Source organism: Kogia breviceps, chromosome 11, assembly GCF_026419965.1.
Source record: "Kogia breviceps isolate mKogBre1 chromosome 11, mKogBre1 haplotype 1, whole genome shotgun sequence".
Lineage (NCBI taxonomy): Eukaryota > Metazoa > Chordata > Mammalia > Artiodactyla > Physeteridae > Kogia > Kogia breviceps.
In genome coordinates this window covers 87,027,267-87,054,826 of record NC_081320.1, presented here as the reverse complement: position 1 = coordinate 87,054,826, position 27,560 = coordinate 87,027,267, and positions in this window count along the sequence as shown.

The window sequence follows — 27,560 nt, the reverse complement described above, 5'->3', positions numbered from 1 at the left end:
ATAAATAAATAAATAAATAAATAAATAAATAAATAAAATTGAAGTATGGTTGATTTACATAGCCACTGTTTTTTATTTATTTATTTATTGGCCACACCCTGCAACATGCAGGATCTTAGTTCCCCAACCAGGGATTGAACCCATGCCCCTGTATTGGGAGTGTGGAGTCTTATCCCCTGGACCACCAGGGAAGTCCCATTTGTATACCTTCTTTAAAGAAATATCTACTCAAGTCTTCTGTCCATTGTTAATTTTTTTTTTAATTTTTGTTTTTCAGTTTTAGGAGTTCTTTATATAATCTGGATATTAAACCCTTAATCAAATATATGATTGATTTTCTCCCATCCTTTTCAATTTTGTTGTCTTCATTTTATCCATTGTGTTTATATTTTATTAATAAAGTTCTCTGATACAGAAACATTTAAAAAAATTTGATGAAAATCGTTTCTTTTGTTGCTTATGCTTTATGTGTCATATTTAAGAAACCAAGACCAAATCTAAGATCATGAAGATTTCCCTCTCTATGTTTTCTTTTATAAGTTTTATAATGAAGCTCTTAATATTGTCTTTGATTCATTTTGAGTTACATTTTCTATGTATTGTAAGGTAAGGATCCAACTATATATATATATATAAAATTTTTTTTTTTTTTTTTTTTTTTTTTTTTTTTTTTTTTTTTTTTTTTTTTTGCAGTACGCGGGCCTCTCACTGTTTTTTTTTTTGCAGTACGTGGGCCTCTCACTGTTGTGGCCTCTGCCGTTGCAGAGCACAGGCTCCAGATGCACAGGCTCAGCGGCCATGGCTCACGGGCCCAGCTGCTCCGCGGCATGTGGGATCTTCCCGGACCGGGGCATGAACCCATGTCCCCTGCATCAGCAGGCAGACTCTCAACCACTGCGCCACCAGGGAAGCCCCCAACTATATTTTTTTGCATGTGAATATCTAGTATTTCCAGCATCATTTGTTGATGAGACTATTCTTGTCCTATTGAATGGTCTCAGCACCCTTATTGAAAATTGTGACCATATATATGAGGGCTAATATTTATATTAAAAAAAATAACACAATCAGTTATAGCATCTGTTATATTTTATCTCAGAATCTGGATGCAAAGCTGGAGGGAAACATGCCATCCTAAGTATTTAGCATTGATAAAAATCTAGGAGTAGGGGGCATTTAGAGTAGGGGGCATTTAAATGACAATCAATTGCATAATAATTCAGTAAACCCACAAGATGAGCACTGGCAAGCCCCCTACCCTTTCCCGAAAATGTAAAGAGTAGTGCATTTTAAACAGCCACCTGAAAGAAAACCAAACCTAGATTATAAATGTGGCTGTGTATTGTAGAGATTGAAAAAGTACAATTAGGAAGGCAACAACAACTTCTTTAATAAGTAAAAACATTCACAGAGAAAGTAGTTTTAGTTCCACCTCTTTGTAAAACTTTCTCCTGGAAAACTTACGGAAATGTCATTGCATAAAATATTGGTTTCCCAAATACATTAGAATATGGGTCAGGTTGATAAATTATACTGGAAATGGCATAACTACAAAATGTTATGTCTTATAGAGCTACATCAAATAACTGTATGTAGAAAATTAAGCCCCATGCACTTAAAACTGGATTCATTTCTTTCTGATTTTACTGAACAGGATTTACCATTAAAGTGGACACTGAGAGACCTTGATATTTTTACATATCCTGCCACAATTTTCTTTGACACCTTGGAAAGTAATTTAAACTCAATAAAATGAAGATAATTGCACTTACCTCACAGATATGTAGAGGGCATTAATGAGATCATGTCTACAAAGTGATTCAAAGTCTTTGGTTGGTAATATAAATAGCAAGCATAACTATATTTTTCCAGATGTCTAATAATGATAACTGTAAATATGATGAACTGAAAAGTTAAAAGGCTGTCAGTAAAAGTAAAATGTTTTCATTTTAATTGCTAGTCATTTAAATGTTCCCTCTTGCATGTTTGGATTATAGAAAATGCACAGAAGTGTTAATTATGAGTTCCATTTTAATAAGGACATGTCCCCCAAGTTTAGATTCAAGACTACTTAACTTCCAGCCAAATAAGGAAAAACTAAACTACCTCTGCTTTGCAATTATGTCTAATAAATCACTGTAGATAAAATAAATCACAGCATAAATTTTAATGAAACCTATACATTACTTCTTCAAAATGTTTCTTAATATGAAATACAAGATCATTACTTCAGTTCCAAATCCCATTACTCAATTGTCATACCTTCAGTGTGTCTTTATTCCTGAGCTGATGAAGCCAAATACTAATATCCTCCATTTAGTTCCTATCCTGTTAAATATTTCTCAGGGCAGAAATACTTGTAATAAGTCCCAAACTATTTTTAAGTTCAGAGCCTACACTATAATCCTACTGCTGTCAACCATTTGTGAATTAAAGTACTTATCTTTAAAACTGAATTGCATTTTACATTAAATGAGCCAGAAAAAGCAATGTTGACTCTAACGGGAACAGGCATGATAATCTCCTGGAAAAGATGCTTTTCAAAGTACTGATTCTTGGCAGCTATGGTGGTTCACTGTCTACTCTACTTGGCCATGGGATAAGCATTGCAGACAGGGACTTTGAAATGAGACCAGACATTAGGTCTGGATTCAATAAATACCAGAGGAAAAGAGGTCACTCTGTGCAGCAACCAGCAGGGTAATTGCATCCTAAAGGACAGCAGAATTTCTTGTCATGTCCCATGAGAGCAGTTTGGGTTGCATTGATCTGACTGGTTATTGTTGGATCTCATCCAACAGGTTGTCAGGATCCAATAGTTGATCATGCTCCACACACACAAATAAGAAAAGCAAGCTGAGACAGAAAAATTCCAGTGACTTCTTGGAATAAGAAAACAAATTTTATTTCCTTTTAACCTCTTTCTGTAATCCATCAAAATAAATGAGTTCATTGCTGTATATTGAAGTCAAAACAAATGCATTCAGCTTCTGCACATGGCCCCTCGAGCTGAGGTGTCACCGTTGCCATTTCCCATGAGAAACTCTGGTTTGAAGTACAGGAGGCGAGGCCTCTGAATGTGGCCCCCTATGAGCAAGTGGAATTAGACTGAGCACAGAGGAAAAGTAAAAAGTTTGGAGAATCTTGAAGTCGTAAACTTCAGGTCCAGATGTAAACCTGGGTGGAAGGTGTAATCTGGGTCTCAGACACTGGTTGAACCCCCTGATGCTGAACTCTGGAGTAGAGTAAGCAAGTACCCAGCACCCCACATAACTCAGACCTGATGCCCAGCCCTCAGGAGACTGCACCTGACTGGGAAGCCCCTGACAGGAGGCCAACACGCAGCCATCTGTGGGACCTGAGGAGAGGAGCCCTCACCGAATGTCCAAGCCTTAGGTGACCCCGTGATAAGACGGCTGCCCGAGCCATGTGGCTGACAGGGTCTTGGTGCTCTGGCCTGGTGTCAGGCCTGAGTCTCTGAGATGAGTGAGCCAAGATCAGCACAATGGACCACCAGAGACCTCCCGGCCCCATGTAATATCAATTGGAGAGAGCTCTCCCAGAGATCTCCATCTCAATGCTGAGACCCAGCTCCACCCAACGGTCAGCAAGCTGCAGTGCTGGATGCCCCGTGCCAAACAACTAGCAAGACAGGAACACAAACCTACCCATTAGCAGAGAGCCTGCCTAAAATCATACTAAGTTCATAGAAACCTCAAAACACACCATCGGATGCAGCACTGCCCACCAGAAAGACAAGATCCAGCCCCACCCACCAGAACACAGGCACCATCCCCTCCACCAGGAAGCCTACACAAGCCACTAAACCAACCTTACACACTGGAGGCAGACACCAAAAAAAATGGGAACTAAGAACCTGCAGCCTGTGAAAAGGAGAACGCAAACACAGTAAGTTAAGCAAAATGAGAAGACAGAGAAACACACAGCAGATGAAGGAACAAGGTAAAAACCCACCAGACCAAACAAATGAAGAGGAAATAGACAGTCTACCTGAAAAAGAATTCAGAGCAATGACAGTAAAGATGATCAAAATCTTGGAAACAGAATGGAGAAAATACAAGAAACGTTTAATAAGGACTTAGAACTAAAGAGCAAACAAACAATGACGAACAACACAAAAAATGAAATTAAAAATTCCCTAGAAGGAATCAATAGCAGAATAACTGAGGCAGAAGAACGGAGAGTGACCTGGAAGACAAAATAGTGGAAATAACTACCACAGAGCAGAATAAAGAAAAAAAGAATGAAAGAATTGAGGACAGTCTCAGAGACCTCTGGGACAATATTAAACGCACTAACATTCGAATTATAGGGGTCCCAGAAGTAGAGAAAAAGAAAGGGATTGAGAAAATATTTGAACAGATTATAGTTGAGACTATAATGGAAACTAACATGGAAAAGGAAAGAGTCAATCAAGTCCAGGAAGTGCATAGAGTCCCATACAGGATAAATCCAAGGAGAAACACAACACACATATTAATCAAATTATCAAAAATTAAATATGAGGAAAAAATATTAAAAGCAGCAATGGAAAAGCAACAAATAACATACAAGGGACTCCCACAAGGTTAACAGCTGATTTCTCAGCAGAAACTCTGCAAGCCCTAAGGGAGTGGCAGGACATATTTAAAGTGATGATAGGGGAAAAACTGCAACCAAGATTACTCTACCCAGCAAGGATCTCATTCAGATTCGAAAGAGAAATTAAAACCTTTACAGACAAGCAAAAGCTAAGAGAATTCAGCACCACCAAACCAGCTTTACATCAAGTGACAAAGGAACTTCTCTAGGCAGGAAACAGAAGAGAAAGAAAGACCTACAAAAAGAAACCCAAACAATTGAGAAAATGGTAATAGGAACGTACATATTGATAATTACCTTAAGTGTAAATGGATTAAAGGCTCCAACCAAAATACACAGACTGGCTGAATGGAAGCAAAAACAAGACCCGTACATATGCTGTCTACAAGAGACCCACTTAAGACCTAGGGACACATGAAAGGGAGGGGATGGAAAAAGACATCCCATGCAAATGGAAATCAAAAGAAACCTGGAGTAGCAAGTCTCGTATCAGACAAAATGACTTTAAAATAAAGACTATTACAAGAGATAAAGAGGAACACTACAGAATGATCAAGGGATCAATCCAAGAAGAAGATATAACAATTGTAAATATTTATGCAACCAACATAGGAGCACTGCAATAAATAAGGCAAATGCTAACAGCCATAAAAAGGGAAGTCGACCGTAACAAAATAATAGTAGGGGACTTTAACACCCCAGTTTCACCAATGGACAGACCATCCAAAATGAAAATAAATAAGAAACACAAGCTTTAAATGACACATTAATCAACATGGACTTAATTGATCTTTATAGGACAGAAAACAACAGGATACACATTGTTCTCAAGTGCTCATGGAACATTCTCCAGGATAGAACATATCTTGGGTCTCAAATCAAGCCTTGGTAAATTTAAGAAAACTGAAATCATATCAAGTATCTTTTCCAACCCTAATGCTATGAGACTAGGTATCAAATACAGGAAAAATACTGTAAAAAACACAAACACGTGGAGGTTAAACAATACACTACTGGGGGTTTCCCTGGTGGCACAGCGGTTGAGAATCTGCCTGCCAATGCAGGGGACACAGGTTCGTGCCCTGGTCTGGGAAGATCCTACATGCCGTGGAGCAACTAGGCCCGTGAGACACAACTACTGAGACTGCGTGTCTGGAGCCTGTGCTCCGCAACAAGAGAGGCCGCAATAGTGAAAGGCCCGTGCACCGCGATGAAGAGTGGCCCTCGCTTGCCAGAACTAGAGAAAGCCCTCGCATGAAACAAAGACCCAACACAGCCAAATAAATAAATAAATAAATAAATAAATAAATAAATAAATAAATAAATAAATAAAAGTACCCTCAGCTGGGTGGCCTCTGACAAGTCAAAATGACCTTCAGCTCCTTTATCTAAAAAAAAACCAAAAACCAATAACAAAACAAAAAAAGAATACGCTACTAAATAATCTAGAGATCACTGAAGAAATCAAAGAGGAAATTAAAAAATACTTAGAAACAAATGACAATGAAAACAAGACATCCAAAAACCTACAGAAACAAGAAACATCTCAAATAAACAACCTAACTTTACACCTAAAGCAATTAGAGAAAGAAGAACAAAAAAACCCCAAAGTTAGCAGAAGGAAAGATATCATAAAAATACAATCAGAAATAAATGAGAAAGAAATGAAGGAAACAATAGCAAAGATCAATAAAACTAAAAGCTGGTTCTTTGAGAAGATAAATAAAATTGATAAACCATTAGCCAGATTCATCAAGAAAAAAAGGGAGAAGACTGAAATCAACAGAATTAGAAATGAAAAGGGAGAAGTAACAACTGACCCTGCAGAAATACAAAGGATCCTAAGGGATTACTACAAGCAACTATATGCCAATAAAATGGACAACCTGGAAGACATGGACAGATTCTTAGAAAAGCACAAACTTCCAAGACCAAACCAGGAAGAAATAGAAAATATAAACAGACAAATCACAAGCACTGAAATTGAAACTGTGATTAAAAATCTTCCAACAAACAAAAGCCCTGGACCAGATGGCTTCACAGGCAAATTCTATCAAACATTTACAGAATAGCTAACACCCATCCTTCTCAAAATCTTCCAAAATATAGCAGAGGGAGGAACACTCCCAAACTCATTCTATGAGGCCACCATCACCCTGATACCAAAACCAGACAAAGATGTCACAGAGAAAGAATACCATAGGTCAACATCACTGATGAACATAGATGCAAAAATCATCAACAAAATACTAGCAAACAGAATCCAACAACACATTAAAAGGATCATATACCATGATCAAGTGGGATTTATCCCAGGAATGTAAGGATTCTTCAATATACGTAAATCAAACAATGTGATATATATAGCAGATTAACATACTGAAGGATAAAAAACATATGATGATCTCAATAGATGCACAAAAAGCTTTTGACAAAATTCAATACCCATTTATGATAAAAACTCTCCAGAATGTAGGCATAGAGGGCACTTAGCTCAACATAATAAAGGCCATATATGACAATCACATAGCCAACTTCGTTTTCAATGGTGAAAAACTGAAACCATTTCCACTAAGATCAGGAACAAGACAAGGTTGCCCACTCTCACCAGAATTATTCAACATACGTTTGGAAGTTTTAGCCATAGAAATCAGTAAAGAAAAATAAGTAAAAGGAATACAAATCAGAAAAGAAGAAGTAAAACTGTCACTCTTTGCAGATGACATGATACTACACATAGAGAATCTTAAAGATGCTACGCTACCAGAAAACTACTAGAGCTAATCAATGAATCTGGTAAAGTTGCAGGATGCAAAATTAATGTACAGATATATCTTGCATTCCTATACACTAATGATGAAAAATCTGAAAGAGAAATTAAGGAAACAATCCCATTTGCCATTACAACAAAAAGAATAAAATACCTAGGAATAAACCTACCTAAGGGGAAAAAAGACCTGTATGCAGAAAACTGTAAGACACTGATGAAAGAAATTAAAGATGATACAAATAGATGGAGAGGTATACCATGTCCTTGGATTGGAAGAATCAATGTTGTGAAAATGACTCTACTACCCAAAGCAATCTACAGATTCAATGCCATCTCTATCAAACTACCAATGGCATTTTTCACAGAATTAGAACTAAAAATTTCACAATTTGTCTTTTGTCTTCACAAAAGACCCCAAATAGCCAAAGAAATCTAGGGAAAGAAAAATGGAGGTAGAGGAAACAGGCTCCTGGACTTCAGACAATACTACAAAGCTACAGTAATCAAGACAGTATGGTACTGGCACAAAACCAGAAATATAGATCAATGGAACAGGATAGAAAGCCAAGAGATAAACCGACACACATACAGTCACCTTATCTTTGATAAAGGAGGCAAGAATATACAATGGAGAAAAGACACCCTCTTCAATAAGTGGTGCTGGGAAAACTGGACAGCTACATGTAAAAGAATGAAAGTAGAACACTCCCTAACACCATATACAAAACTAAACCCAAAATGGATGAAAGACCTAAATGTAAGGCCAGACACTACAAAACTCTTACAGGAAAACATAAGAAGAACACTGTTTGACACAAATCACAGCAAGATCCTTTTTGATCCACTTCCTAGAGAAAAGGAAGTAAAAACAAAAATAAAAAATGGAACCTAATGAAACTTAAACGGTTTTGCACAGCAAAAGAAACCATAAACAAGACATAAAGACAACCCTCAGAATGCGAGAAAATATTTTCAAACGAAGCAATGGACAAAGGATTAATCTCCAAAATATACAAGCAGCTCATGCAGCTCAATATCAGTAAAACAAGCCACCCAATCCAAAAATGGGCAAAAGATCTAAACAGACATTTCTCCAAAGAAGATATACAGGTTGCCAACAAACACATGAAAGGATGTTCAACATCATTAATTATTAGAGAAATGCAAATCAAAACTACAATGAGGTATCACCTCACACCAGTCAGAATGGCCATCACCAAAAAATCTACAAACAATAAATGCTGGAGAGGTTGTGGTGAAAAGGAAACACTCTTGCATTGTTGGTAGGAATGTAAATTGATACAGCCACTATGGAGAACAGTATGGAGGTTCCTTAAAAAACTAAAAATAGAACTACCATACGACCCAGCAATCCCACTACTGGGCATATACCCTGAGAAAACCATAATTCAAAGAGTCATGTACCACAATGTTCATTGCTGCTCTATTTACAATAGCCAGGACATGGAAGCAACCTAAATGTCCATTGACAGATGAATGGATAAAGAAGATGTGGCCCATATATACAATGGAATATTACCCAGCCATAAAAAGAAACGAAATTGAGTTATTTGTAGTGAGGCGGATGGACATAGCGTCTGTCATGCAGAGTGAAGTAAGTCAGAAAGAGAAAAACAAATACCGTATGCTAACACATATATATGGAATCTAAAAAAAAAAAAAAAAAAAAAAAAAAAAAGGTTCTGAAGAACCTAGGGGCAGGACTGAATAAAGACTCAGAAGTAGATAATGGACTTGAGGATATGGGCAGGTGGAAGGGTAAGCTGGGACGAAGTGAGAGTGTGCCATGGACTTATTATATACTACCAAATGTAAAATATCTAGCTAGTGGGAAGCAGCCGCATAGCACAAGGAGATCAGCTCGGTGCTTTGTGACCACCTAGTGGGGTGGGATAGGGAGGGTGGGAGATGTAAGAGGGAGGAGATATGGGTATATATGTATATGTATAGCTGATTCACTTTGTTATAAAGCAGAATTAACACACCATGGTAGCAATAATACTCCAATAAAGATGTTAAAAAATTATTACAAAAAAATAATAAAATAAAATAAAATTAAGAAAACAAGTCCATTTGTAATAACATACAAAAACTTGGCATACCTAGAAATAAATGTAATAGCTAAAAGAAGAGTAAGAGAGATGCAGTAAAAAGTAAAAAGCAGGTGTAAAAAAATAAAGGACCTAAGTAAATGAAAATGTATCTGTGTTTATGGATTAGAAGACAAGATTTTTTGGATGGCAATACTTCTTGTGTCAATCCACAGATCCCATGCAATTCTTATCAAAATCTCAGGAACTTTATTTTTCCAGAAATTGACAGGCTGATTCTAAAATTTTATGGAAATTCAAGGGACCTAGAAAATTTCATCTTTAAAAGGGGAATAAAGTTGGAAGATTCACAGTAAATGATTTTAAAACTTACTACAGATCTATAGTAATCAAGACCATGTGATAGTGGCTTAAAAATAGATTTATAGATAAAGTTAATAGAATTAAGAGTTCATAAATAAACCCATACATTTTTGGTCAACTGAATTTTGGCAAAAATAACAATGCTATTCAATTGGAAAAAATAATAATCTTTTTAACAACTGGTGCTAGCATAGCAGGATATTTACTTGCAAAAGAATAAAGTTATTAGAATCCTGTTTCACAAAGTATACAAAAGCTAACAAAATGGCTTGAATAAAAAATGTAAGTACTAAAACTATAAAATTTTTAGAAGAAAACAGGTGAAAAATTTTGTGACCTTGGATTTGGCAATGGTTTCTCAGTTATGACATCTAAAGTACAGAAATCAAAGAAGACAGATAGATTAGACTTCACTAAAATTACAAAACTTTGTATTTCAAAGAGCACTGTCAAGAAAATAGAAGCTTATCCAAAAGAATGAAAGAAGGTAGTTGCTAATCATGTGTCTGATAAACTCTAGTATACAGAAAAAAGGAAATTATATTACCTCATGGTAGGCACAAACCAAAAAAATCTGTAATAGATACACACCCAAAAAAAGAGCAAGGAATCTAAACATAGCACTAAAGTTAATCATCAAATCACAAGGGAAGAGAGCAAAAGAAGAAAGAAACAAAAAACAAAACAATCTTGAGAAAAAAGAACAAAGCTGAAGTTATCACACTCCCTGATTTCAACCTATAATACAAAGCTACAGTAATTAAAGCGGTATGATACTGTCACAAAAACAGACAAATATACCAATGGAACAGAAAAGAGAGTCCAGAAGTGAACCCACACTTATATGGTCAATTAATCTATGACAAAGAAGGCAAAAATATACAATGGGGAAAAGACAGCCTTTTCAACAAATGGTGTTGGAAAAAACTGGACAAATACATGTGAAATAATCAACCTGGACTACTTTGTTACACCATATAGAAAACTCAAAGTGTGTTAAAGACTTAGATATAAGACCTGAAATGATAACTCCTTGAAGAAAACATAGGTAGTACTAGATTTGACATTGGTCTTTGAAATATTTTTTGTATATGTCTCCTCAGGCAAAGGAAACAAAAGTAAAAATAAACAAATGGAACTACATCAAACTAAAAACCTTTTGCACAGTGAAGGAAACTAGCAATGAAACAAAAAGGCCACCTACTGAATGGGGAAGATATTTACAAACAATATATCTGATAAGGGGTTAATATCTAAAATATACAAAGCACTCATACAACTTAACTTAAAACATTATAATCTGATTAAAAAATGGGCACAGGACCTGAGTAGATATTTTTCCAAGAAGACATACAGATGGCCAATAGACACATGAAAAGATGCTCAACATCACTAATCATCAGAGAAATGAAAATCAATTAGATGTCACATCACATATGTCAGAATGGCTATTATCCAAAAGACAACAAATAACAAATATTGGTGAGGATGTGTAGAAAAGGGATTACTCGTACCCTGTTGGTGGAAATGTTAATTGGTGCAGCCACTATGGAAAACAGTATAGAGATTTCTCAAAAAAATAAAAATAAAATTATCATACAATCCAGCAATTCCACTTTTGGGTTTTCTTCCAAAGATAACAAAACCAGTAATTCAAAAAAGGTATATGTACCCTTTTGTTCATTGCAGCATTATTCACGAAGGGAGCAACTGAAGTTACCATCAATAGATGGATAAAGAAGCATACAAGCATACTACTCAGCCACAAAAAAAGAAAGAAATCTTGCCATTGTGATAACGTGGATGGACCTAGAAAGTATTATGCTAAGTAGAATAAGTCAGGAATCTAAAAACAAAAGAAATGACAAACAGAAACAGAGTCATAAGTACAGAATACAAACAGGTAGTTGATAGAGAGCAGGGGAGTGGTGGGATGAGTGAAATAGATAAGGGAAATTAAGAGGTACAAACTTCCAGTTACAAAATAAATGAACTAGAATATAGGAATACAGTTAATGTAATATCTTTGTGTGTAGGCTGATGGGAACTAGACTTATCATGATGTTCATTTTGTATAGAAATATAAAATCACTACATTGCACACCAGGAACTAACATAGTGTTGTAGATCAATAATACTTCAAAAAACTCAACCAACCAACCAACCAACCAAATAAACAAACAAATCTGATCTCTGAAAAAAAGATCATATTTGTAGTTATGAGAGGAAGGGGCAGCGGTAAGGGGAATTGGATGAAGGTGGTCAAAAGATACAAAGTTTTATTTATATGATAAATAAATACTAGGGATGAATGTATAATATGATAAATATAATTAATAGTGCTATGTCATATATGAAAGTTTTTAAGAGAGTAAATCCTAAGAGTTATCATCCCAAGGAGAAAATATTTAAAAATTTTTCTTTTATTTTGTATCTATATGAGATGATGGATGTTCGTAAACTTATTGTGGCAATCATTTTATGATGTATGTAAATCAAATAATTATGCTGTACACCTTAAACATATGGTGCTGTATGTCAATCATATCTCAATAAGACTGGAAGGAAAAAAATATCCACATATTAGTGGATTGGTGCATTTCAAACCTTGGTTGTTCAAGGATCAAGTGTAGTTTACATCACTTTGCTCAGAGCCTTCTAATGACTTCTCATTCTACTCAAGATACTTACGTTAGTATAAATTCTATTCTTTTTCTTTTTTTCAGCTTGAATTATTTCTGATAAGAAATGTCTTATTTCTCTGGTCACTTTTTTTTTTTTTTTTTTTTTTTTTTTTGCGGTACACGGGCCTCTCACTGTTGTGGCCTCTCCCGTTGCGGAGCACAGGCTCCGGACGCGCAGGCTCAGCAGCCATGGCTCACAGGCCCAGCCGCTTCGCGGCATGTGGGATCCTCCCGGGCCGGGGCATGAACCCGTGTCCCCTGCATTGGCAGGCGGACTCTAAACCACTGCACCACCAGGAAAGCCCTCTGGTCACTATTAAAAGAGTATTTCCTTTGCATTGGTCTTCAGCAGTTGGATTTGGATCTCTTTTGGTATATGTGCTCTTTTGTTTTTTGTTTATCCTCTTAAGGTTCTTTGAGTTACTTAGGTCTTTGTATTTATCGCTCATCTAATCTGGAAAATGTTCAATCATTATTTCATCAAATATGTTTTCTGTCCAAATCTTTTTCCATTTATTTTTTTTTTACTCTTTTGCATGTGTGTTAAACATCTTTGTATTGTCCCATAGCTCACTGAGGCACAATTTATTTTTATTAGCTTTTTTTTCTTTGTGATTTAGCTTTGATAGTTTCTATTTCCTTCTCCAAATAAACTGATTTTTTCCTAGTGTTCAACCTGCTGTTAAACCTATCCAATCAATTTTTTTTTCACTGAAGGGTTTATATTTTTTAGTTGTAAATTTTCAATTTGGTCCTATTTGGTAGCTTCAATTTCTTTATTGAGATTCCATATTTGTTACCTCATTATGTCAAAGAATATTCCAAAATATAGTGATCAACAATAACAATTTAGAAAATACATTAGAAAAATATGCTGAACTCACATTGGCAAATATTAAACAAACCATAAAATTGCTATTACAAAGTATTTCTTATTTGACCTTATTCATTAAAAGGACAATTTATTGATTTGGACATGATTGTGTGATTCATTTCATATTTAATCAATTTATTATTAGCAGGTCTGATTTAGAAATGATCACCAGGAAATAACTACTGGGGTGACTTTGACACTGTGAACTAAAGTACATGGCTAAAGGTTGTGTGAAAATTGTGAATATATTCTGTGGTTTCTTGGATTAGATATATCAGGGTAAAAAAGGAAAGATAATATTGCTTGAAGTGTGCTAGAAACTATTCTGTTTAAATTCTTCAAATCATCAGACGTGAAATGATAAGAACAGAATTTAGTTCTCAGAGATTTGTGTTCAAAAGTAACTTTCTATACTTAAGAAAAAAATATATATGTACATACACATATACATTTATAAAAATATATGTATGTATTTTTATGTATTGTTAACATTTTATTAAACAAATAAAACTAATTATGTTTCATTATTTTATTTTCCATTTTTTGTTATTTTTTATATATTCAATACTATTCTGAATCTTACATCTCAGCTATAAAGAAAATTTACAGTTTCCCCAAATTTGACTGTCTCAGAATGTAAATAACATATCCAATAAAACATTATGAAACTAAGTAATCTTTCCTAAACTATCAATTATTAAAGGAAATTAATTTATATCACTAGAGGAAGGATTGAATTGACTTTGTATTCTCATGTCAGAAGTTATAATTACAAAATCATCTTCAAATAAAGGAACCGTTAAAGAAAATGCAGCCAAAAGAAAATAGGAGGAAAAATAAAGAATTATGTTAAACATTTTATAAATAAAACATTATATTGTTTTCCTGGATCTTATTATGACTATGGTATTTATTGTAATTTCTTTTCTCATCATGAATAAATGTTCACTGATTTTATATTTTTTCCCTATAGAAGTGTTTGTCAAAATTGTATATGCTCGAGGCTAGAACAGAACAGAGTGAGAGAAAACTCACACAATTATGCACACTTCTATGTGGGAATGAACATAAAAATATAATTCATAACCCCCAAATATAAGAATATTTAGCAAACAAATGCCAAATATTTTTTCTCTTTACCTTTTCCTCTTCCCCCTTTCTTCTTCCTCTCCATTATCCTTCTGTGTGCAATATCCTCCAGCTTTTCTGCAGTCAGCTACCGATACATTAACGACTTCAGTTTTAGAATTTTTAAACTTAAGCTACACTTTTAATGAGGGTGAAGACATAAATCAAAGAGGACCTAGTAGTGATCCTAGTATATGAGAAAACACGGCCAACTAGAGCTCTCAACCCACATACATCTCCAATTAGTTGTGCTACTTTGGACACGTTATTTGAACTCGCAGGTTTCACTTTCCTCCTTTATAAAATGGAGTCGAAAAGCCGTGTGGGTGTTTGTTAATTTCAAATAAAGTAGTGCAAAGGTAAGCACAAGGAAAATATAAAAGTTTCAAATTTGTATTGCTTACTTTGTGTCTTAGTAAAACCTTTCTATGAAAAAAAATGTAAATACCAGAAGAAACTGGTATTGTAAAAAAAAGACAACGGATACAAAAACATTTTTAAGGCACATACCGAAAGAGGATACCTCCCAAGTAAAAACTGTCAGATAAGAAAAGAAACTTTCACAGAGTAAAGCGAATTAAATAAACAGTCGTCTTCGTAATTTGGCGAGCAGCTTGTGAAGGAGGCAGAGAGGAAGCTCAGTCCTCTGGCGTCCCAGTGAGCACGTGGTCGAGTCTCCCCCTGCAGGGGCCGCTGCTAACACGGAGGCCTGGGGCACATGACCAAATACCAGGTCACAGGGAACATGAAATTTAGTGAAAGGGTAAGGATCTTCTGTCAGCTTTGGCATCCATTTTCCAGTCACTTGACACTGTTCCCCAAAGACGTCGGCGGAGCATCTGCTCTGTTGACAGCATGAGCTGCTTGACATTTCTTCTGAGGAATGAACGATTAGGGTTCTTGGAAAGCAGGATGGAGCCCAGCAGGCAGCCGCACAGCTTCCGTCCACCTCCGCAAACCGCCTCCCAAACGTCATGGATGCGATTACATTCAAATTTTTCTCTTAATAAGTAAGTGAAGGGCTAAACCACAGCCTGCTTCTGATACCAGATCTACTTTGGGCACAGTTCCGAGGTTTCCACAATGACGGCAGGAAAGGATGAATGAAAGGTTTTCTTTCGAAAGCGTGTGTGTCTGGTGCAGGCCTTGAGGTGGACCTGGACCACATAGAGTTGATCGTCTGTTTTTATGACATTTTCTCATTACTAAGACAGGTTTTGAGTTACTATGCTGCTTATTTCTTGAAGAAAGTGAATATAATGGCATCAAATGCCTATAGTAAAAACTTAAAAACTTGCAAGAGGTATAAGGAAAAATAAATCAGCCTTTGACTCCACATTTCCAGGATACACTGCAATGTTAGCCACCGTCACCAGGTTCTTATGTAACCTTTAACCAGCATTTATAGATTTACAGCATTTTTTTCTTAATGACTGTTTGGTATTCCATTGCATTAAGGTATCTTCTAAAATTCCTATATTGTGTGGTATTTACATCATACCAATACTGTTTTGATAAAACTACTGCAATGAACAGCCTCACACATTCAGGGAAAGGCAACCAAATTTGGTTAAGAGCCTGGAGTGTAGAGTCAAGCTATCTAGAATCAAATTTGACCTCTTCTGTTTGTTTTTTTTTTTTTTTAACTAGCTTTGATCTTGGACAACTCACTTAACCTTTATTTGCTTTAGTTTCTTCATAAGTAAAATGGGATAATAAAGTAGTACTGGCTTCATGGAGTTTCGTGAGGGTAAAATTAGCTGATGAGTACATCCATAAGTGGAATACCTAGGCCAGTATTGATATACCTTTTAAAAGGTATCACATACTTCTATTCCCACCCATAGAATATGAAAGAGCCAGTTTTCATTCTTCCTCAGCAGCAGAATATTCTAACATACAAATAACCTTTGCAATTGATAGGATGAAAATTACATTTCACTGTTGTTTTAAATTTTATTTCTTAATTACAAAAAAATAAGGGCATTTATATGTTTTGCACCATTTTAACTGATTTTTTGGTGAACTCTCTATTACTATTTCCTCCCCCTATTTTACCATCTTGTTGTTTATCATTTTTCTATTAACTCATGGAGATGCTCTATATCTTAAATATGACAAGTATACTTCTATCCATGTGTTTTTTATCTGTTGACATTTATTTTGATATCTATATTAGTCCAAGACTTTAAAAAATTATCTGTTTTAATAATACCAAATATCAGTAAATATTAGTAAATTAAAATATCAGTATTTTAATTTATGATTTCTGGTTTCTGTTTTATGTGCCTTAGAAGACCTTTCATCCTCCTTTAGTAGAATGGAACAGAGAACCCAAGGGGAAAATCACCATACTTGGGTGTTCAATTTGTTTTAGAAGTGATTCTGTAGAACAGGGGGAAAAAGACTGTTTTTCCAAAGGGAGATTGGATATCCATATGAAAAACAAGAGTTATGTGGCCTCTTTGTCACAGTACAGCAAGTCCCCTACATATGAATGAGTTCCCTTCTGAGAGCGCATTCGTTAAGTCCAATTTTTTCATAAGTCCTGTTAGCCTAGGTACCCATCTAACACAATTGGCTATAAAATACTGTACCGTGATAGGTTTATAATACTTTTCACACAAATAATACATTAAAAACATACAAAAAATAGAGAAAACATTTTTAATCTTAGAGTCCAGTACCTTGAAAAGTATAGTAGTACAGTACAACAGCGGGCATCCAGGGGCTGGCATCAAGTGAACAGGCAAGAAGAGGTACTGACTGGAGGATGGGGAGGAGGTGGGAGATGGTAGAGCTGAGGGATCGTCAGCAACAGGAGACGGAGGGCAAGCTGCAACTTCACCCATGTCTGACACTGATGGCGCAGGTTCTGGTTCCTTGCTGGATTCAATTCTATCTACCCTCTTGAAAAAATGATCCAGTGACATCTGGGTTGTAGCTCTTTTATTCTTGTCATAGATGACACAGTAGCACTGGATTGTATTCTGAATGGCTGCTGCAACCTTCGTGTACAATTCTACATTTGGGTCTTGTGCCTCAAAAAGTAACAGTGCCTCCTCAAATAAAGAAAATCCCCTTGCCATTTCCTGCATCGTGAATCTCTTTGGTTCTTCAGTTACTTCTTCCTCTTGTCTCTCTTTGTCCTTTCTTGGTGCTTGGAGCTTCTTAGCAGTACCAGCTATATCGCTGTTGCTTTTCCACTTGCTTCCGGACATCCAGAACTAAAGATACGGTACTACTGTACTCTATACAGCACTGTACAGTAAAGTACACAAAAGCGTAACCACTTGTAGAGGTGTATGCACGTGACAATGTACACCAGACACGTGAACTAACTTACGTGATTGGATGTGCGAATGCATGTTCGCATCTTTGAAAGTTCGCAGCTTGAAAGTTCGTGTGTAGGAGACTTACTGTACAGACAAAATCAAATTCTGGGAGATTGTATACCTATATGTGAAAGACACAACTTTCAGAAAATCATGGAGAAGAATAGATTCATGACCTTGGGGTAGGAAAATAGAATAAAAGAAACTGATACCATGAACCATAAAGGAAAGTTTGATAAAATTTGACTACCAAAAGTAAAAATTCACCTCCATCAAAAGCTACAATTAAAAGGAAAACCCACAGAGTAGAAGATGCTTACAGCTCATGTAATCAACAAAGGCTTTATTTCCAGAATATATAAACTGTCTTCAAATCAATAAGAAAAAGTACATTATTGAAATGTAGGTAACGCAGTTTAAACAGAAACTCCATGAAAGAACATATCCAAATGGTTAATGTGAAAATGTGTGATGACTCATTAGTAAGCAGGGAAATGCAAATTCAATAAAAATAAAATGTCACTTCCTATCTACTACAAAAGACTGATAATGCCAAATGCAGGGAGAACTTAGGACACATTGCAAGTGTAAGTGCAGAAGCATTACTACGTCAGCAAAGAGTTTAGCATCATCACGTGAAAGAGGATGGTAACTTGGGCAGGGTGTGCAGTTGAAGTGGTGGAAGGTAGTAACATTATGTACATATTTTGAGGAGAGATGATAGATATGCTGTTGGAATGTATGTGGTGAGGAAGAAAAAGATAGAGTGAAGCACCATTTCAAGGACTGGTCTGAACAAATGGATGAATGAGGTCGTCATCAATCAGTGTAGGAAAGACTGTAGAAGAGCTGTTATTTTTCATCGAGGAGGGGATGGTTCAGTAATTCAGTTTCCTGCCATGTTAATTTGAAATACCAGTTATGAATCCAAGTGGCAGTGTCAAATAGGTAGTTGCAGATACAAATCTGGAGTTCAGGGATAAGAACCAGGCTAGGAAACTATACTTGGATTCATCACTAAAGGCAAAGTATTCAAAATTATGTAACTGGAAGTAATTACCAAGGCAGTGAATATAGGGAATGAAGAAAGTCAGTAAAAGAAGACTGACCACTGAAGTTTAAATGTTTGTGGAGGTGAAGAAGAACCAGCCAAGGATATGGAGGATTGGTAGGGAGATAGAAGGGCAAGCAGGAGATGGTGGTAACCTGGAAATCAGTCAGAAAACAAATATTTTTAGGAGGAGACAGTAATCAGCTGTTAAATTCTGTTGATAGGCAAGGCAAGGCAAGAACCAAGAACTGAGGCCATTGGTGACCTTGAAAAGAAAAGTTCTGGAAGCCTGGTGGAGATGAAATCCTGAATGAAATGGGTTCAAAGTAGGGGAGAAACCAGTAGTAGAATATAGACAACACTTTTGAAGAGTTTTGCTGTGAGGGAAAGAAAGAAAAGGCAATAACAAGAGAGGGAAGTAGAGTAGAGAGAATAGGATATGCGTATGCTGATGAGGGAGATACAGTAGAAAGATAAATTATAATGGCATAAAAAAGAGCAGATAGGGAAGTAATATCCTGGAATGGGAAAAATTCATGAAATCTCATGTGCAAGTTGACAAACTTCTGTTAGGAGTGGAAGTAATTCATTTATTATAACACCAGAGAAGAAAGATCATTGGAGCACAGCTGCAGAGAGGTGGTCAGATGTATTAATAGAAGCTCCTGAAATATTTTCTAATCACTTTTACTTTCTCAGTATAATAGGAAAGAAAGACATTGGCTCTACATAGAGAAAGTGGGGGGGGGGTCTATAGGGATTTTTTAGGAGAGAGAAAATGATATGCTGCTATCTTCCAGAAGAGTGGGAGAGTGAATGGGCAAGGGAATTGTAATAAGGATGCCAGGAAGCAGTAAAATACTAATTTGCACAGATTTCTATGTAAATATGCAATGACTTTTTAAATCACAAAACAGTATTTTTTTCTTTTATATACTAAAATCACTTATTGTGTTCTGAGAATACTAGACGGACCAGATGTATGTGGTCATTGTTTTCAGGGAGCTTACAAAACTCTTCTTCCTCTGAGGTCCTCTTGGGAAGCTAAAACATTATTTCCATTCATGGTAAACTACTGAGAAAACAGGTTTTGGTTCATTCTTTAGATATGCATTCAGAACATACAAACACAAAAACTATACGAAGAAATTTAATTTCTGACGTATTTCATTTTAAAGGACATAATTATTCTCACATTATTTCAAAGTAAATTATCTGTGAATTGCTTATTTCTTATCAGTCTTCTGGATTTTAGGGGCAAAGAGGGCAAAAACGTTTTCAACACCATTCAATCTTCAGGTCCTGGAATGGTGCTAGCACATGGTAAGAGCAAAGTCACTATTTGTTGAACATATAAATTAATGGAAGGAACACAGTATATCAGAATATGCTACTTGAAGAAATACCTGAAGAGAAAAAAGAATCCCACATATTTTCCATTTCTATATTCTACACTATTTTGTTGAAGTGGAGACTTAATAAATATTGGATAAATGTGATTAACCTATTCAAAATATTTTGACTATAAGACGTATGTAGCCCTAGAATATCACAGGAGTACAGTATAATGGAACTTACAGAGAATTTTGCTAGATACTGTTTAAAAAGATTAAGAAAAGTTCTCAGCTCACTGAATTTCCATCTTCAGCAAATAAAGAAAATGTCATTAATTATTAATGAAAGCCTTTTCACTTATTAATCTGTGAATTGTACGTGTAAGATGAATTCCCTGTTAATAACAAAATGTGAATATGAAAGATAACATGCCCAACTATCAAGTTTGCCGAACAAAGTAAAGTTCTTAGCTCTCCTGGGGATGAATTTCATTAGGAAAAATACATTGAGTATTGTTAAGAATGGAGAACAATTGGGCATGGATGAGGAAGTTAGGACATTGATGCATATTCCTCTATAAATACTGAGATTTATCCTGTGCATAATTCAATACATATTTGTTAAAACTAGAGTTAAAGGACCTCATATCAGTGATCTAGGGACATAATGTGAGAAACATGATAAATTAAATGATCGATTGTTCATGTTTTAATGCTTCACACATTCACCAATACTGAAAAAAAAAACTGTTCATTTATTTAGGCTCATTAATTATGAACTTAGGATCATTGAGGGATAAAAAAAAAAAAAAAACTTACAAGTTAATAGCTTGTTGTCAGTTTCTGAATAAGTTTCTTAAGAAAACTGGTGGGGCTTCCCTGGTGGCGCAGTGGTTGAGAATCCGCCTGCCGATGCAGGAGACACGGGTTCGTGCCCTGGTCCGGGAAGATCCCACATGCCGCGGAGCAACTAAGCCCGTGAGCCATGGCCGCCAGGCCTGCGCGTCCGGAGCCTGTGCTCCGCAACGGGAGAGGCCACAACAGTGAGAGGCCCGCATACCGCAAAAAAAAAAAAAAAAAAAAAAAAAAAAGAAAACTGGTGAACTGGTTAGCTGTGGAATCCATTATTTCAAGTTTCTCATTTTGACTTCAATGTGAAAGTTCACTTATTTATTTATTAAATACAAGCTATTGTGTAGTTTATCTATTAAATATAAGCTGGTGTATTATGCTTTAACTATGAAAACATCTGTAAAATATGTGTGCTTCTTATTGAATTGAACAATTAAAGAGATATATTTTGTACTACCAAAAGTCAAGTTTCAATAGGACTTTATTGGGTTGCTTAATGGCTTTTTAAATTTTGTAAACATGACTAATTCTGTTTTATTGATGACTTAATAACTTAAAATCATGCAAATATAATTTATTTTGCCTTGGCAGTAATCCAGACAGTACTTGCAGTAAGCATACAGTTCTCTATAAATGGTACTTCTCCTCGCTAGGTGAAAAGACAACTGGTAAGTACAGTAAAATCCTTTTCCTCTAAAAATAGTGATGATTCCAATAAGTTATTGCTACTCATTGACTATGGTCAGTCTTATAAGTTTCAGGAATGAAATTTCTGTTGGCAGCCTTACATCTCCCTACTTGCAAGGAATGTGCAAGTTAGGGGACCCTGGTCTTCTCTCTTGGTCTGTTTCCTATAAGTGGGACTCCTTGAGGATGGACTAGGTTTCTAAGATCTCTGGCTTTCTTTTCAGACAGAATGCTTGAAATTACTCAGCCATATATTTAGCATGTCCACCATTACACTCAGCACTCCAAAATGGATATTGCCTCTGTCATCATTTTTTTTTTTTAATGTATCAGTTTTCAGGTGTTTATTTTTAACATCAACCACTTTACTGAATCATCACACCATGCATGTGCATTGTAAACAATAAAACCAAACATCAGTTAAGGGTAACACTACATTACTAATTGTATCGTAACCAAGATAAACCATTCTTCATCTGAAAAAACTTTCCCATCTTCATCATATATATTTTTTCAATGACTAGAATATTAAGTCCTTCATTGTGGACCTGTATATTTATATATATTTATTTTATGTATATTTGGCAGATTTTCTGTGTGTGTGGGGGGCATCATTTATTGAATCATTTTAATAACTTTTGAATGTCTGACCTGGCATTGGTAACGTCACCTCTGTTTGTCTGAATTAGTTCCTGACTTTAATCTTGGCTTGAAGGCTATGGGGTTATTAGCAAAGTGCTGTTCCTATACTGCTTCCCACTACATCGTCACTTCATTGATTAGGCAGAGTTCATCGCACTGCTCCAACATGAGCAAAGATTCTTTTCAAGAGAACTTGACCTTTCTATAACTTCTTGCTATTGATAATTCCCTGAATTGAACTTATTTCTAAGAACTGCATCACCATTCTCACATTCATGAAAAAGAGCCAGCTTTCTCTTTGTTCTATACACAGCCAAAAGCTATGAAATAGATGTGTCTTCTCTGGTCAGCACTTAACTCAATAAAGCGACTGGCTACCTGAATCCAGTTCCTCTCTCAAACTCACCAGTAGGATAACTTACTTCAGCTCTATATGGGGACAGTAAAAGGGAGGGGAAAGAATTGCTACCATAATGGGGCTTTAACACCATGTAAAACAACATCAGTTTGAGAGGAAGTGGTTTCCCCAAATATTCCATGTCTTTCCATATCCTAACTCACTGGGTTTAGCCACTAAGCTTACGGTCAACCAAGAATGTGATTATTCTTCTACCATGAAGGAGATCAACATTGCTGCCTTACTGTCACCAGGCCACTTCCCCAACGATAACAACTACTCTTCTTGATCATCTTCTGGGAATGCCACGACATAATACAGATTTGGCTACCCAGAAGTCTAAGATATATTACAGCAGTGCATTTACCAATTCCATTCTAGCTCCATACTGTACCTAAGACGAGGGTTTTCCAATGTTCCATCCCAAATTATTTCAAGTCACTTGGTCCAGAACAGTTTTTTAGAGATTCTGTAATGGGGTCAAATGCCCACATCAAGACTGATGTAAATTTCAATAACTACATGGACCAATTTGAATACAAATCACGGGCTTCCCTGGTGGTGCAGTGGTTGAGAGTCCGCCTGCCGACGCAGGGGACATGGGTTCGTGCCCCGGTCCGGGAGGATCCCACGTGCCGCGGAGCTGCTGGGCCCATGAGCCATGGCCGCTGAGCCTGTGCGTCCGGAGCCTGTGCTCCGCAATGGGAGAGGCCACAACAGTGAGGCCCGCGTACCGCAAAAAATATATATATAATAATTAATAATACTAATAATCTATAAAGCCAAAGAAAATAAACATATGCAATTTTCGAGTCAATCTAAACAAAAAAATGTTAAAATAAATCAAAATCCCCTATTAGCATATCTTATATTAGTATACTTCTTCCTGGAAACAAGAAGTCACATATTCCTATGTTCCTTAAAAAAAAAGAAAAAAAGATAAAAGACAGAGGAGGAATAGGGGGAAGAAAAGAAGAAAAAGACAGAAAAAAAAAAAAGGAAGTAAAGCATGTTCTATGTCAAAACTCTCCAGAAGTGTAAATGCAATCATACCAATTAAGGATAAGCATCAAATTAATTTCTAAGTGTTTTTTAGTTGCTCATATTCTGGCATGAACAAGGTACCAGAATGTGGAGTACAGAGGCTCCTTGTCATTTGTCCTGCTGTGTTTCAGAGCATCTAAGTGCCTACTCTTCTATGATTAAGTTTCCTTTCTACACTCTAAAACTTTTCTACCAATGCTGCTTTCTCCTGACAGTAGGGTGTTTATATTGATGACAGGCTATCCTACTGGCAAAATACATTGATTTATAATTTGGACAACTCCAGATATTTGATCTCCAAATAGTGCTTGATCTCATTCAGTCATATTTGGGTGTCTTCAATTTCCTGATATCCCTAAACATGTATCAACGTAATTCTGTCTGTTCTTCCAACTTGGGAGGTACCCTCACAATAGTCCTTGCAGCCCCTCTTGATGTATAAATGTGTTCATTGTTTAGGTGGTTGGGAAAACAGCTGTGCTTAATTTTCTTTGTTGAATGGCCTTTTACCTTTTTTTTTAATAATATATGTCTCAGACCCTGCCGGAATCCTCTGTTGTAAGAAATGTGCTGCCTTTCATTTCTGGTTCTGTCAGAACATTTCGCTTTTTGTTCTCCTGAGTAGGGAAATCATTTCTAAGACTATGATTTCTCTGAACCCCAAATCTAGCCTAGATCTGGTTTCTACCTATTGAGATCTGCCTGTTTTCCCCCTGGTTCATATCATCCATCCTTTATCTTGCTTATTTTATAAAATTTCTACAACATATTCTTTGAGAAAACTACTGGGGTCCAGGGCAGGCCACTCCAAAATGCATCTCAATTTTATATTGATAATTTGGAGTTAAAGTTACCTAAGAAATGGCCTATGCAAGAGGAACACGTTGACTCCTGGTCTCTGTCTTCTTGAAAGCAGGAAATAAATCTCCCATATGAAAGGTGTCCTCCCTGTACAGGGAGGTATAAAAATATCCTTATCATCAAAGATAGGGAATTCAGGGTCCAGAAATCTGTATAAATAAACCTTGTTACTTTGTTAATTTACTACCCAAGCCCAAACTTTGCTGAAGTCCCTTATTAATTAAGCACCCAAACCTACTTCTTTACCTTGTCAACTCCTCACAAATTTATTGTTCCTTTGTGTAAAGAGATATAAAATCTGCCTGCTTTGGGTCACTCTCTGAGCATCATTTTATGATCTCCTGTACACTTGAAATGAAATTGGGTTTTCTCCTGTTAATCTGTCTTGTGTCACTTTTATTATTAGTCCAGCCACAAGAACTCAAGAGGGATAGAGAGGGGAAATTTCCTCCTCCCGACAGAATGGGTAATACTGGTGACTCTGTTTATAATAATCAATTTACCTTGAAACTCACTCAGCAATAATTTGAGCATCTTACACGGATATGCCTAGTCTTCTCCTATTACACCTGTTCCAATAGTATATACGCTGTTATTATAATTTATCACAATCTTCAAGGATGTAGTTTTCCATTCGTTTTTAGTGTGTACTTTATCTGTAGCTTTGAGATGGCATTTCTCAATAGTTTCCTGGGTCCTAGCTCCATCCAAAGGAATTATTTCAGTCTGATCTCTGTGATCTTAACTATATTCTTCTGTTAGCGTTCTCAAGCCCTGATCATTTTTTCTGGCTTGCGTATCAATAAAAATATTTACCTCTTGTCTAGCCAAAACCTTAAAAGTAGGTAAATCTTGGTATATTGTGTCCTAAGTATGTTTTTTTACCCTTTCATTTGAACCACGGCCTCTGAAACCTTGAATTTCTTTGAGGAATATGCCTTTTCTCTTTTTGCTTGGTTCTCCTAGATCATCCTCAGTCGTTTGTTAAGATAGACTTTTCTTCAGATACCATCTCCTATTCATCTAAACCATGCTTCAGCTTCTCTACCATTTTCCTACGCTCCAACACTGTTTTCATACCAGGCGAATTTTCAAGATTAATTCACCCAGGCGTAAGCTTTCTTGAATAATAATAATTGAAGAGGTGGTTCAAGTATTTGTGATCAGCTCTCCTCTAACTGTATCTGCGTGAAGGTTATATATTCCAACCTGGCAGGAGCCTTCATTTCTATTTGTCTGTTCATCAATACAATCTATCATATTTCAGTACATAGGGCTACTATTTGGATTTCCAATATTCACAAGCTAATTATCAAATGATGGGTATAACTTTAAGGTATGTTAATAATAATAACAAAGGACATACAATTTTCTAGCTAGCCTTGCATCAGCCCTGGTGAAAAATAGTAGTTACAACCTCACAGCTTTATTAAAAAAAAATCTTAGTAACCTGCAAACCTGTCTGAGAAACAACACAGATGTTATCAACTGCACAGAAGTTACTCTAAACTGGGTGTTAACAAGCTTTAAAGAAAACCATGAAGATAAGATACCGTGTCCTGGTTTCCTCAAAATGTCTCCACATGTAACTTTAGACTTCACAATTCTTAAGTTTCACTGCTTGACAAATGAGTTGTGAGGATATGAGGATACTACACAACCAAACCCGCAGGTCTCGCCACTGAAGGGACAGGATCCATGACTGTGAACCTTAGGATGGAGTAGGGAAATTATGAACCTCCAACAGACAGGAGAAACAAAGGAGGTGGACCTTACACGCTCGGTCTTCTCTTCCCAACCTCACTATCCAGGTAAGCTCTCCTTCCTCCTGTGGGTGAGTTATGGAGGGGCCGGAGACCGGCCTGAAGTCGTATCCTTGTGGGCATCCTGCTCTACAGATGAACATTTCGGATGGGGGCAGGTCATGGGGGAACTTTCCATTTCTGAAACTTGTAAGCACACTTATATATGTTTTTCAAGGAAAGGCTTTTGACTGATGGAGAACAAACAGTTTCACATTAAGCCCCACTGTGTACTCAAGCTCTCTGTATCAGAGAACTCTTTTGGACCTTCACTCATAGAAATATAAGACAAAAAAATCCCAATGTAGCAGGAGGATCTGTGGCCATCTAATCCTGCTGTCCTGTTAGCTTAACTCAGAGCAATGTCTTCTTTTCTGTGTGAATTTTCTTCTGAATTTTCTTGATCCATTAAAAGACAGACTCATGCTTTTTACCTGCTGGAGTCAATCACAGATCTCCACTGCTCCTGAAGTTGCCTGTGGTGTGAATGTAGACAAGGCAACTTTAATCTGATTTGTGCTGTCCATTGTTGGCTGATATCTCTATTTGAAAGCAAGCAAGAGAGCAACTACTCAGAGGAGATGGACTTTTTTTCCTCCCTAGATAAAGGTATAGTATGGGACTTATATAATAGTGGCAACTTTATTTTGACTAGTAGGTATGTTGTGCGATTCCTGAGATCCCAGCAGCCTTTACTGAATTTCCAGAAATAAAAGGTAGGGACTGAAAGAAAAATATAATAGAAATGTATCTTCAATGGTGAAGACCTAGAATAATAGCATATCACATTGAAAGAACAGCATAGTCTTAACATATATAAGAATTGGGTTGATATTGCTACTAAACCCTCTATGTTCTAAAAAAGAAAGCTGGCGCAGCTGTTTTCATCTCAAAAATTATTAAGGGACCAATACATTCACACGGCCACTGTGGTCCTCTTCACTGGGTATACGGCTTAGTTTCAGTGCCTTGAGAGTTACTACCAGTCGTTTTTGGTCTCTGAGATTTTCTAGAATGTGTGCCTTAACATAATGCCTAATGTAGGCTTTATCATCTCAGTAG